This window comes from Rhinolophus ferrumequinum, chromosome 12 (genome assembly GCF_004115265.2).
Source record: "Rhinolophus ferrumequinum isolate MPI-CBG mRhiFer1 chromosome 12, mRhiFer1_v1.p, whole genome shotgun sequence".
Lineage (NCBI taxonomy): Eukaryota > Metazoa > Chordata > Mammalia > Chiroptera > Rhinolophidae > Rhinolophus > Rhinolophus ferrumequinum.
In genome coordinates, this window is record NC_046295.1 from 41,482,549 (window position 1) to 41,495,122 (window position 12,574).

General features: G+C 41.3%; 1 protein-coding gene across 6 annotated transcripts in view; it reads left to right on the plus strand.

Moving 5' to 3' along the window:
• The first annotated feature begins 2,460 nt into the window (after nucleotides 1-2,460).
• Nucleotides 2,461-12,574, plus strand: part of GCNT1 (glucosaminyl (N-acetyl) transferase 1) — a 29,315-nt gene continuing 19,201 nt past the window's right edge. For 2 of the 6 annotated variants that reach the window (XM_033123311.1, XM_033123313.1), the window contains exons 1-2: nucleotides 2,461-2,594; nucleotides 3,396-3,504. The gene's annotated coding sequence lies outside the window, so the exon portion shown is untranslated. Of the gene's footprint in view, nucleotides 2,595-3,395; nucleotides 3,505-11,614; nucleotides 11,805-12,574 lie in introns of all 6 variants that reach the window. The other 4 variants (XM_033123308.1, XM_033123309.1, XM_033123310.1 and 1 more) reach the window with 4 other exon arrangements.

The window sequence follows — 12,574 nt, forward strand, 5'->3', positions numbered from 1 at the left end:
TACAATGGTTGAATATATGCCAAAGAGTAGAATTGCTGCGTTATAGGATAGGCGTATTTTCTTTTCTTTTCCTTTTTAAGATAGGAGTGTTTAATGATATGAGTAGATAATTCAAATGCAAGCAAATTTGATCATCCCTTTAGAAATCAAAAAGAGTATTCTTGTAGGCATACTAACTATTGATGATTAAAAACAAGCTTAAAATATCCTTGACATAAGCCCAGTAAGAAAAAAACGGGTCAAGTGAGGATAGAGGAAACATGTTTAGTCTAGTGGAAAGAAGTGACATACTTAGTTTCAGATATTAAATTGATAAAATTTATAAATTCAATTTCACAATGCATTATGAGGGTTTTCATAACATATTTGCCTTCACAATGGCTTTACTTAAGGAATTTAAAATATCCTTTTTTCCCTTAGTAAAAAAAGACATCCAGATAAGCAATAGATGGAGAAAACAAATTGCAATTACTTTTTTTCTAGTTCTGACCAAAATGCAAATTCTGTGATATTTTGGGTTTGTACTTTTGTTTCCATGATAAAAATATAAAAGTTTAAAAAGAGCTCATGTGTTCCTCTTGTTCTATGTCTTGCACATAATGTATCATAAGATTACTTTCCTAAAATAATTAAAGCAAGATTTTCCTAGATTGTCATTAGAGGAGGAATCTCCTTGGGAAAGAGGTAAGATTTACCTTCCCCCAGGAATATTTCATTAACTCTGCTTGTAATTGTTATTATTAGCTTCAATTATGGGGCACTGTCATCCTGTGTGGACACTTCTAAACAAGAATCCTACCCCTTCCCCCATCTGACCTCATCAGGTTTAAAGCCCAAGACAGTGAGTGAGCCCCTGGAAGCTGTTAGAATGAGTTTTGTGTGAGCAAGAGTGCCTCCATATTGAATGAGCAAGAGTAACTCCATTTTGGACATGCAAAGAAAAGTTAGGAGCAGCGTTCAGGGAGCTGCCTGGTTGCCCTGTAATTGGGTGTGATCAGCTACACTCCGAATGTCTACTACGGAAAATAAGAGGATGTCAGAGTGCTGGCTGACCTGATAAAGTGGCGTCTGAAAGGCACTCAGAACTGCATAAGAACTAAGGACTTTTGCAGCTCAGAGAGCGAGTCTCGACTGAGACATGCTGTCACTCTGCTCTGAGAATCCTACACTTTGCTCTGCTCCCCTGTGACAGAACCTCTGCCAGACCAACCTCCCAGACCAGCCACCCTGCCTCTCTCTACCAGGACTCTGATTGACTTTGGGACTTGTTCCTTACTCTATTATATCCAATTATTGTATTACTCTGTGTGCTTTACTGTTTGGTGTATTGATGGTTGATGTTTGAATAAAGAGCTTATTGAAAGGCATTTAAGATCTTGCGTGCTCTGCTCTTCGCTGGTGCCACGGCTACGGTGGAGGCCTGTTAGTGCCAGGTAGATTCTGGGGAGAGTCTCTGGGGGGTTAGTCTCCCTGACTTGCAGGAAGAGACTGCAACATGAACTGTGAGCTTAGCAGTCGCTCACGACTCTGAGCCTCAGAGACAGTGATTCCCTCCAGACCAGTCCAGCCCTACCCTCTCCATTTACCTGGTGGTCCCGGAGCAACGACCTTCTTTTGTTAGAAGGATGGTCAGCAGGCAATCTTCCAGTTACAGGGAAACCCATCTGCTCACAGGGTCTCAGCTTTACCTACAACCCCAGCAAGACACGGTGGGAGGGCACTGCGTATAATGTTAGTTCCTTCATTTACTTCAATACATGTGTATTAAATTAATAAGTGACACGAAGATGAATAAAAACCTGTTTTGCTCTCCAGGAGGTAAAAAACCAGTGGAAGAAGACACACAACATTCCTTTTGCTACAAAGGAGACTGTATCAGCTTTTATAAATGACACATGCTCTATGCTGTAAGGATGGGAGAGATGTGTTTACTACTCTGCATGACACTGTGGATTGTTCTACACTTAATTTAATATTAGTTTTTATGTGAAAATAGACATGAATGTAGTGAGTTTTGAAATGCTAATTTGGTAAGCAAGGCTCATCAGGAAGAAAATACACAGTCATCTCTAAATTATATATGATATAAAGAATCGGCATTGTTTTCTTTTTTGTTATAAAAAGTATTTTCATTTTTAAAATCATAAAAGGCAGCACTTCTCGCGCTTCCTGCCTCTGAAGAAGGGGACACAAAGTTTTGAAAAAGACGCCACTCGAGCGCCCAGCCATTTGGAGAACTAAGAACGAATGCGATCCTGAGAAATCAAAGAGAGGAGTAGTCGGACGCCAGCTCCCCTCCCAGAGACCGGTAATGCCCAGAGGGCGCGCTGACCTTGGCCAGGAGCCGCGCGCGGGGCCCCGCACACGCGGAGGTAGGCGAGGCGCATAGGCTATGGGCGGGGCCTAGGGGCGGCCCCAGGGGCGTGGCGCGCGGGCTGGGGCTCTGAGACCCGGAGGTGCGGTACCAGACCGCTGCCAGCGCACCGCAGCGCTGGGCGAGTGCGCGGCAGGTGAGGGGTGGCTCCGCGTGGCTCTTCTGGGGCGCTGCGCGGTACCGCACCCTCTGGCGCCCCGGGACCATACTCTTGATGCAGGTAACCGACTCCCCATCGGCTTCCCTGCACGGCCGCTCGGCGGCGGGGGAGGGATGGGAAGGATGGGAGGAGGGAGCCGGCTCTTCGCCTGGGCCCAGCTGCCCCGAGCGGGGTGGGCGCTCTCCGGGCGGAGGAAGCGGAGCCTGGGCTGGAAGAGAGATCGTCTGGTAGGAATCGCCAACAAGCGTGTCCGCCCGGGGCCGGGGATGGCGCAGGACACCATACCTCGACCTTACTCTTCCGTCCGATCAGTGGTGCCCGGGGCCAGGACTCTGGTGTCCAGTGTCACCTGAAGCCACTTTTTCTGGCCTCTTTCCCCCTTGTCCGCAGAGAGTAGGAATCAGAAGAGTCGGCTGCTGGGGTGGATATGCTAGGAGCGAACAGTTACTCACTGCCGTCCCCTGGGTGCCAGCGGCTTTAACTTTATTTAATCCTAACCGTACCCCTGCCAAGAGACATTACCCTCATTTTACTAATAAAGAAGCCGATGCCAGATTGATAAATGACTTACCCTGGGCGACTGGAACAACTGGAATATAGACTCAAGTTGGGGGACTCCGAAGTCCTGAGGCGTCTCCCTGTCTTCCGGCTCCCTCCCTGTCCTTTTCGTGCAAGGCTAGGAAACTCGCGCTGCTGGGTATATTATGAAAACAGGTGATTCTTCTTAAACAGTCAACTCCTTTCCTAGGTTTCCGTTTTTGATTTTGTCTTGTTAGCACCCAATTTCTGATTCAGATTCTTCCAATTTTTGGTTATTAGCTTTTTGAAGTGTTAGCTCTCGCTCATAGCGCTTTCTCTCAGATGCAGAGCAAACCCCAGAAACCCTTGCCTGCCACGCACTTCTCATCTTTCACGGTGGACGATGTTGCCTGCAGATCCAGGCTGGACATTATGGGCTGCCCAGGTGAAGGTGAGTTTCGTAGTCACCTGGCATCCTGTGCACTTTCTGCTTATGTTATTTCTTTCTAGAAGAATAGTAGGACAAGAGGAGAATTGGGAGGATATACATTGTTCAGAGAAAGCGATGGTGTCTGGAGATGAGAACAGGCCACGGCTTTTTTGTGGCCTGAATTCAGTGAGTGGTAGGTGAGGGACTCTGTCAGGAACTTGTCCCCTCCTCTGGGCATTCTGCCCCCCTTTCAGAACAGTTCTGAAAGGCAGGTTTGTTTTATAGAAGGGAGGAGGAGGGGTGAATGGTTTTTAAAGATCAGTGTAAATTACCTGCTAGGAGCCCAGGCAGTTCCAGACAAGCCCCCCTGCCAGAAGATTTTGGTAACAGATTTCAGTTCTGGCAAGAAGGAAAAGCTCAGGGTATCTGCTAGTGCTTAATGAATTTTGTACAGGCTTTCAAAATTGTAGCTTTGGGAAACTTCGAAATCTTAGAAATGGCTAACTTCTCTATTTTAAAAAACAATGTAACATACTGTGAATTTACTTTTACAAAGTTTTAGTGGTAGATGAAAGAAGTTGATATTTTTTTCCATTTCATGACTAGGGTTTGAAGCTTACCTGTCAGCTCCTCTGCCTTTGCTTCAGCTGGGCCCTGAAAGCTCCTTAGCCTTGACCAGAATACGTACCAGATTCCATCCTTCACTAATGATAACTCATTCTTGATTAGTTATAGAACTCCTCTGAGTCACAAGTTGCTTCTTTTCCATTTGTAATTTAGTTGTTAAACACTGAGAAAAATGTTTTCGCTATCAACTATTGACACAATCAACTATCTGTAGGGACTGAATTTCATGTATTAGAGAGCTAAGTGGGCCTTGGTTGGCCCCAGGTGACCTGCCAAGGACCTGCTAAAATCTGGGTGGGTATCAGCCATTCCCTCCTCATAACCATGCAGAAATTCTGGCCCAGTTAGGCCAGAGTTTCTTTTACTGGCCTCCTCCCCCACAAATAACTGAAAAAAAAAATATTTTTTTAATGTGTAATCTGATTTAATATAAATAATGGCTCATATTTAAAAAAAACACAAGGAATAAAATTGGTTCACACATCATCCATTTTCAAATCTCTGTCTTAGAAACTGCTATACCTGGTGATTTGCATTCTCAGGTGAATGAAAAATTCTGATCTATTATGTAGATACTGTATATTTCTTCATGAAACGAGGTATTAGGAAACAAATTAATACTGTTGAAAACGATCTCTTCTAATTCTCAATTTCTGTTATCTATGATGTGTATATTATTTCCACTGCATTGAGTAAAGTAGTCCTTTATGGGCCAACCAAGGAATCATGTCACTATCTTTAATATTCATTCTAATGATATTCATGGTTCTAGCTCAGGACATCAATGCTTAACTCCCTGCCTTAAAAAGGGAGTTCCCAAATGACTTCATATAAATCAGTGTGTTTCTTCTGGGGACTAGCTTAGGGTTGTCATGTTTCCTTGTTGCCTATTTGTGACAAGGGAGGCATAGCTTAGGGTTGTCATGTTTCCTTGTTGCCTATTTGTGGCAAATGCCATGTATGTTTAGACCGATTTCTCAACTTTGGCACTTTTGACACATTTGGCCAGATAATCATTTATTGTGGGGACTGTCCTGTGCATTATAAGATGTGTAACAGCATCCCTGGCCTCTACCCACTAGATGCCAGTAGTCCTCTTCCTCCAGTTATAACAACCAAAAATATGTCCAGATATTGACAAATGTCCACTGGAAGACAAAGTCACTCAATTGAGAAAAAAAATGAGCCACTATTTAAAATGCTGTAGACATTTATGAAATAAATTATAAGTAAACACAAATAACTTTAAACTTCTAATAACTAGAGAAGCTGTTTGTAAAGTTTAACCAAATATCTGACATTAAAAAAAGAAATTATAATAAAGGTGACTAAACCAGTGCTCTTCATGAACAGTCGCATGTGTCCTGCCAGGTTTTATCTCCAGAGATGTTGATCTCCAAAAATTCTGATGTAGTTATTAAAGTTTAAAATGTTGGAAGCTGAAAAGCAATTCTACAGTTCTCATTTTTCTCCCGTTAGTATACTCAATGGTTTTCCATTTTTTAAGGTGATAAAATTAATGGACTATGCTTGGTGAATTGGGAAAATTGACACAATCCCTAATATTAGGACCCCAAACAAAAAATTCTAAGCAAAAATTTTAATAATGAGACTCAGTGTAAATCATGTTCAGACTAGAATTTAGTTCTAGGAAAATTAAAAAGCTTTTAACCTAACAGTAAGAACTAAAACAATCACGTATTTCTGTAGTCTGAAAAATCCTAATTTTATGAAAGAGAGTCCTACATAATATAGCTTATATCAGAAAAAAGAATGCCCTGAAACTCTAACCCTCTTTTTCAGACCTTAAGCTCGGGAGGCTGAAAACACAGCCTTCGTTATACAAGATGCGTCCTTAGCTAGAGATTGGCTATCCATTGGGTCTCTTCCAAAAATCAAACTAATTTGTAAGACTCAGGACGGGTTACATAATTTGTGGGGCCCTTTGTTTAAAACTTATGAAGAATTTCAAGATGGTGACAGGCAGGTGAGCATTAAGCAAAGGGTCTTGTGTGACTGCACAGTTTGCACAACCATGTAAAACTCTGTCAATAACTCACAAAAGGATGGTGATCACAAATGCATATCTAAACAGAAAATGTTATTGCTTCCACAAAACACCTACAGTTTCTGATTCATTGATTATACTAACATTTTCAGTCAGGAGTCCTACATATATTTGGTAATCAATGCACTAAATTTACTAAGCAATTTCTCCAGTGATTAATTTTTCCTTTGTTAAAGAGGTAGCCAAATTTGAGTGTCTTGGGTATCTGAGTGACTTATTTATTTATGCATTCATTAAATAGCTATTGCTGAGCACCAGTTAGTTGCCACACATTGTCAGCTCTGGGGCTACATCTGGGAACAGGAGGGAGGGTTCCCTGCCTTTATGAGACTTTTAGTCTAGTGGCTAGAGGAGATGGGGCTGGGGAGGCAGACAAGTACATAGTCACACAGGCTATCACATTATAAGCGGCACTTCAGGAAAGCACAAGATGTCCAGAGAACATTTAACCTGGGGACCTCACCTAGTTTAGCAGAAGGCATTACTCAGGGTAGAGCTCCCTAAAAACAGATATTTTAAAAGGCTTGGGAAATGAGTAGGAAATAGGTGAAATAGGGGTTGAAGTTCCAGGCTGAAAGAGTTGAGAGCAAAGCAGGAATGTGGCTTGGGATGAGTGAGGCCTCTTGGATCATTTTTAGGATTTTGGACTTTAACAGAAAGGTAGTGGGAACCCATTAAAGGGTTTTAAATGGAAGAAGAGATGATTAGGTTTGGGCTTTTTAAATGATCATCGTGTCAGTCCTTTGATTCCAGAGAGGTAAATAAATGTTTTAAGTCACTTAAACATAGGCCACGTGCTGTCTCAGTCTTTCATCCACTAGCCAACTTGGTGCTGTGGTCCACAAACCAGCCCAAGGCAGTTTGGGTCTTTCTGGTAAACAGAGGTTGGTGAGGGCTACCTTCCTCCAGGCAAGCAAGTCTCAGGTCACCTGGCCAAGGGGCTCTGACTGCATGTCTCACACTCCCACACAAGGTTCACCTAAGGCACGGGCGTCAGCAGGAGTTAGCTGACCATCGGGTTGGAGTCAAGTAATCATGAATTTTCCTGGCATCAGCAGCTGGACCCAGGAATGTGCCTAGGGAGCAATTGCAGGCTACTTGTTTGCCAGGCTTGTTTGTCCTTTTGATATAAATGCAGAACCTGGCTCTGGAATATCCCTCATCCATCCACATAGATGGAGCACCCTGATCTCATCTTTCTTCACTTGTTTCTCATATCTGTTATGCCAATCGAAGTCATTAAACTCACCTAGGGAGATCCAGTTCTAACACTCCTGCTAAGTAGCAAAACCTCTGTTTGCAATGAAAATGCCTGAAGCACATGTTCAGTAGTCACTGCCACTGGAGTGTGACCATCCCAGGACTGTGTTTGTGTCTGGATTTCTTAACCTCCCCAGCTCCCAGGATATGAATCCTGACGCACTTACATCTTACTGTCTATATTGAAGTATTTTAAAAGTACATTATAGACAATCTAACCATGTTGTATTGATAGCCTTTTATTAGAACTTTTGAGCTCCCTAAAAATAGGAGACGTGGCTGTAAAAATACAGGAATATATATATATATATATATATATAATATACATATTATATATAAGTGTGTGTGTGTGTGTGTGTGTGTGTGTGTGTGTCTACAGACATTGCGCCAAATTGGACTCAGTAGGAAAGGGACCTACTGATGGTGGATATGATTTTTGGAACAGTGCAAAAGTCAGCCTTACAAGGTAGACTGATCATGCTCAATAATACCATTTTTTGAAAGGGGTTAAAAATAAAATGTAAATTAAAAAAAATATGCTAGGTTTCATGTTGGACTCATACAGATATTTTTTTCTTTTTTTGGTTATGAAATTTGATCTGTATTGAAAGAATGAAAGGAAAAAGGGGAACCAATGTTTAATGGACATTGACCACAAAGGAATGTCATATTTTTCATCTGAGGTTCTTTGGGTGGCTCTCCCAACCCCGTCCCCCACCACCACCACTAGCATCCCCCCACCCCCCCCAAAAAAAAAGGATTCAGTCGAGGTAATACAATAGGGTGTGAAAGGACACATTCTGACAGGGTGAGATTCCAGGATCTGGTTAGCCTCAGCCTTTCACTCACTGTTGTTGACCCTTAGAAATCACTTGTATCCCCTGGGCCCCAAGTTCCTTGTGACTTAAAGAGGAGAGTGGGATTTGGGACTAGATGGAGTTTTTCCTTATGGTTTGGTAATATGCTCCTTTCTCTAAAATATTTTCTCAGTCAGATAAGTTTGAGGAACGCTAAATACCATGTCCCTATCTTTCAATATCCACAGTGAGCATTACTGTCTTAAACGCTAAGAAATAAGAGACCCATGAGGATAGAATCTTGTGTTTCTTTATGACCCCATTTCTCTTAATATTGGATCATAGAATCCACTCCACCCCCATGACCTAGTAACTGCTCCCATAGCTGGTGTTTGTAGCAGGACTAGATGCTCTCCAAAGTTCCTTTCAGCTCTATAATGGATGCATTGTTCCAAAAATAGATTTTAACTATATTGACCATGCCTATAATTTCCCCTAGAAGACTCAGCAAATATCCATTGTACGAATTCCTTGATATCAGGGAGATGTAGTATGTATTGTATGATTGGGTTTTTCCCTGAGAACCTAGGATTCCATTTTGTATAATAGATTTTTGGTATGGAGTTAAACTGAGTGTGTACAGGTATTTGTTAGTAAACTTGAAATACAGTTTCTCATTTTGGGAGGTCTGAAAAAGTTACATTTGGTCATCAATTAAAGAGTTGACCCAAGTCCAAACAAGAAAAAATATAAACAATAATAATGAATAAATTGCTAATGTTCATTAGGGCTCATTATGTGTCAAATACAGTATAAGCATGTTACAGGTTGGCTCACTTATTCTTTATAAAAACTAAGGTATATATGATCCTTATCCCAATTAAATCACTTAAAATTAATTAATTTTTTTTTTGTTTTGTTTTTTTAACCAGTGAAGAAGCTAAAGCTTGGAGAGAGTTTAAGGGCTTACTGAAGTCTGAGTTGGTGGGTAATGGTGCCCAGTTTTTGAGCTGGGCGCTCTGGGGCCAGAGCTGAAATCATTGCTACCAAACCCCACTTCCTCTTACATGTAAACATACTCAAGAGAAAATATTGAGCGACTAGTAATAAAAACAAAATGCAGAATGAAACCTCAGTGATGTACCATTTTACTGTTGCAACATTGACAAAAATAATTATACAGTATATGAATATGTAGTACATAATTAAGATAATTATATAGTAAATGTAGAGAAAATGGTACTCAAACATTACTGGTGGCAGTATAAGTAAGAATACTCCATTTGGAATGCAATCAAAAGCCTAGAAATTTGTTTTGATCCAAGAATCCTACTCTTGGGAATTCCAAGGAAATGCTTTCAAAAGCCAAGAGAAAACAAAGCTATGAGAATATGCATAAGTGTTTATAGCTCATGTTTATAACAATATAATTTGGAAATACTATTAGTATCAAACCACAATCCACAAACTAATTGTGCCAAAATAATGAAGACACCTTGATATCCATTAAATGGAAAAAGCAGAATCGCAAACTGAATCCCAGCCTACTGCTACATCTGAGCCCAAATGCAAGTCAGTCGTGTCCCTGCACAGGCATCGGAAGGGAGCACGAAAATTATGATACCTGTACTGGGCCTGTACAGGGCTTTTTGTTTGTTTGGAAATTATCTTTAATGCTTTGTACCCATATTTAACTGGAGCTTATTATGTTGGAGGATTGGGGCCATTTTATGTCAATTGGCAATTAAAAGAATTCCTGAAGTAAATAAAAATTCAAACATTACAGAATGTTTGAATAAGTACCCGTCGCCTCCCACAAATAAAAAGATGATCCCTGGGGCTGCCGGTAGTTGGTTAGAGAAAGGTGCTCTTAACAATAAGGTTGCCGGTTCGATCCCCACATGGGCCACTGTGAGCTGCGCCCTCCACAACTAGATTGAAACAACTACTTGACTTGGAGCTGATGGGTCCTGGAAAAACATTTAAAAAAAAAAAAAAAAAAAAGATGGTCACTACATAGTTTGGGTGTATGCTTCTCAAATTTTTCCACGGCACATTTACAGTTTATTTGGAGGCTTGTTTTGGTTTATTCTGTACAAACTGAAGTGCAGCTAGCTCAATACCTCAGGAATATTTGGAAAGTTCTGAGGCTCCTTGAAAGGTTAGGAGGTTGGGTGAGGTATAATTCAAAGGTGTTAATAACTGGATTCAGTGTTATTCTTGGCCAGAAAGTGAGACTGCTCTGTACCCTGTATCCCCTGGGGAGTCAGCTTTGGGTTGAGCCACCCCACCTCTTTTCTGGAGTAAATGACCATTTTCAAAACACCTAAAGCCTCAGTTTCCTTACTTACTGCTAAGTGAGAATAAAAATAGCTACTTATAGGTTTGTTGTGCGAAGGAAAGAGAAAAATGTATGTAAAATGCTTGGCAAAGTACTTGCTAACTACTAACATTAACAATTTCCTTAATTCTGAGATAACTTTGGTTGTAAAAGCACCATCAACTTAATATCAGCTTTTAAGGAAATAGAAGAAATACCATAATAGTAATGAAATGAACACATATTGTATCAGTGCATCAAATGGCTATCAATTAAAAAAAAAGTCAATGTAAGAAAACAACTTGTCAGATGTGGGGGAGGAAGAAACTTTCCTCTACCCCTCTAGCTTCATCAGGCTGGTCTAATATTCAAATAGACATGAGGGAGAGTAACAAGAGAAAATGACCAAATTTAATTACATACATACATGTGGGAAACCCACATACACAAGAGGTTCAGAGACAGAACGGGAAAAGGAGATAAATATATATGGCATTCTGAACTAAGGATGAGGTAAGGTGCTTCAGGGCTTCAGAGAAGGAAGATCATTCACAGGATGAGCAGACGTTCAGTGACAAGTTTACCCTGCCCTATAGATCGCATTAGAAAGTTATCTCTGCAGTGGCCGGATAGCTCAATTGGTTAGAGCGTGAGCTCTTAACAACAAGGTTGCTGGTTCAATTCCCACATGGGATGGTGGGCTGCGCCCTGCAACTAAAGATTGAAAATGACAACTGGACTTGGAGCCCTCTACAACTAGTTTGAAGGACAACGACTTGGAGCTGATGGGCCCTGGAGAAGTACACTGTTCCCCAATATACCCCCATAAAGTTTTAAAAAAAGTTATCTTTGGTGATAAGTCTTATAAGCAAGGCCCCTAATATAAATTTTTTTAAGGAGAGGTAAAAATTTTTCAAGAGCCTGTGGGGTCTTGATTGCCTTCAGCTCAAAATAATTCACACACCAAAGTGGCATCTGTTGTGGAGGCCTGTTTTGAACTTGGAGGTTCTTCACGGACTTGTGGACATACAGTCTGATTAGCATTTTGTCTTGCCTCAGGACTTCCCTCTCATCCTCCATTCTCCTGACACGCAGCCCAGTTAGCTCTCAGCCTCCCCTGTCCCTGTCCATCACCCCTCTGCTGAGGAAGAGCAAAGTGCTGCATCACTCAGGAGCTGGGATCCCCTGACCGAACCCAACTGCTCTTGTGCACAAGTGAGGAGACCAACGTGCGGAAAGGTTAAGACAGGTAAGGTCAATCATGAAGACAGGAGGAGAGCCACCCAGTATGAGGCCAGTCGTTTTGGGTTTCTTTATAGATACCCTGTAAGAACCAACACAGATTCCTTTGAATTCATGGTACACCCTGACAGTATAATTTAGAGTATTTAAGTACTGTACTTCAGTTTACTTATCAGAATAAGACTAAGAGCTGGAAGGCACATTTAGCAAAAAGCATCCAAGATAACTGCCCTACCTTTTTGGGGAGGGTGCTAGTGGATGTTGAAATAGTTCTTTTTTGAATAAGCCTGTGTGGGGCCCAGGAAATGTGAGTAGAGGAGGTGGGTAAGAAGCCTAAGACTAGACCCCCGTGACTAGGAGCTCACCAAGCACATGTATGGCTCTGTTCGCTGAGTTAGTGAGATGGTGGTGATAACTCATGATCATCGAACAACTGCTATGTACCAATCACCCTGCTAGGGGCTTTATAAGTTTTTTAATCAACACCAACCAAATCAAGGTAATTCTGAGCTTCACTTTTCAGATGAGGAAACTGAGGCCTAGAGAGGTTAGGTAGCCTGCTGAAGCCACACTTTAGGATCTGGCATAGTTAGGATTTATACGGTCTATCCTTAAACAACATGGGTTTGAACTGCGTGGGTTCACTTATATGGGGATGTTTTCAATAAATACATACAGCACTGTTAATGTATTTTCTCTTAGGCTTTTGATAACATTTTCTCTAAGCTTCCTTTATTATAAGAATACAGTATATAAAAGATGTAACATACAAAATAT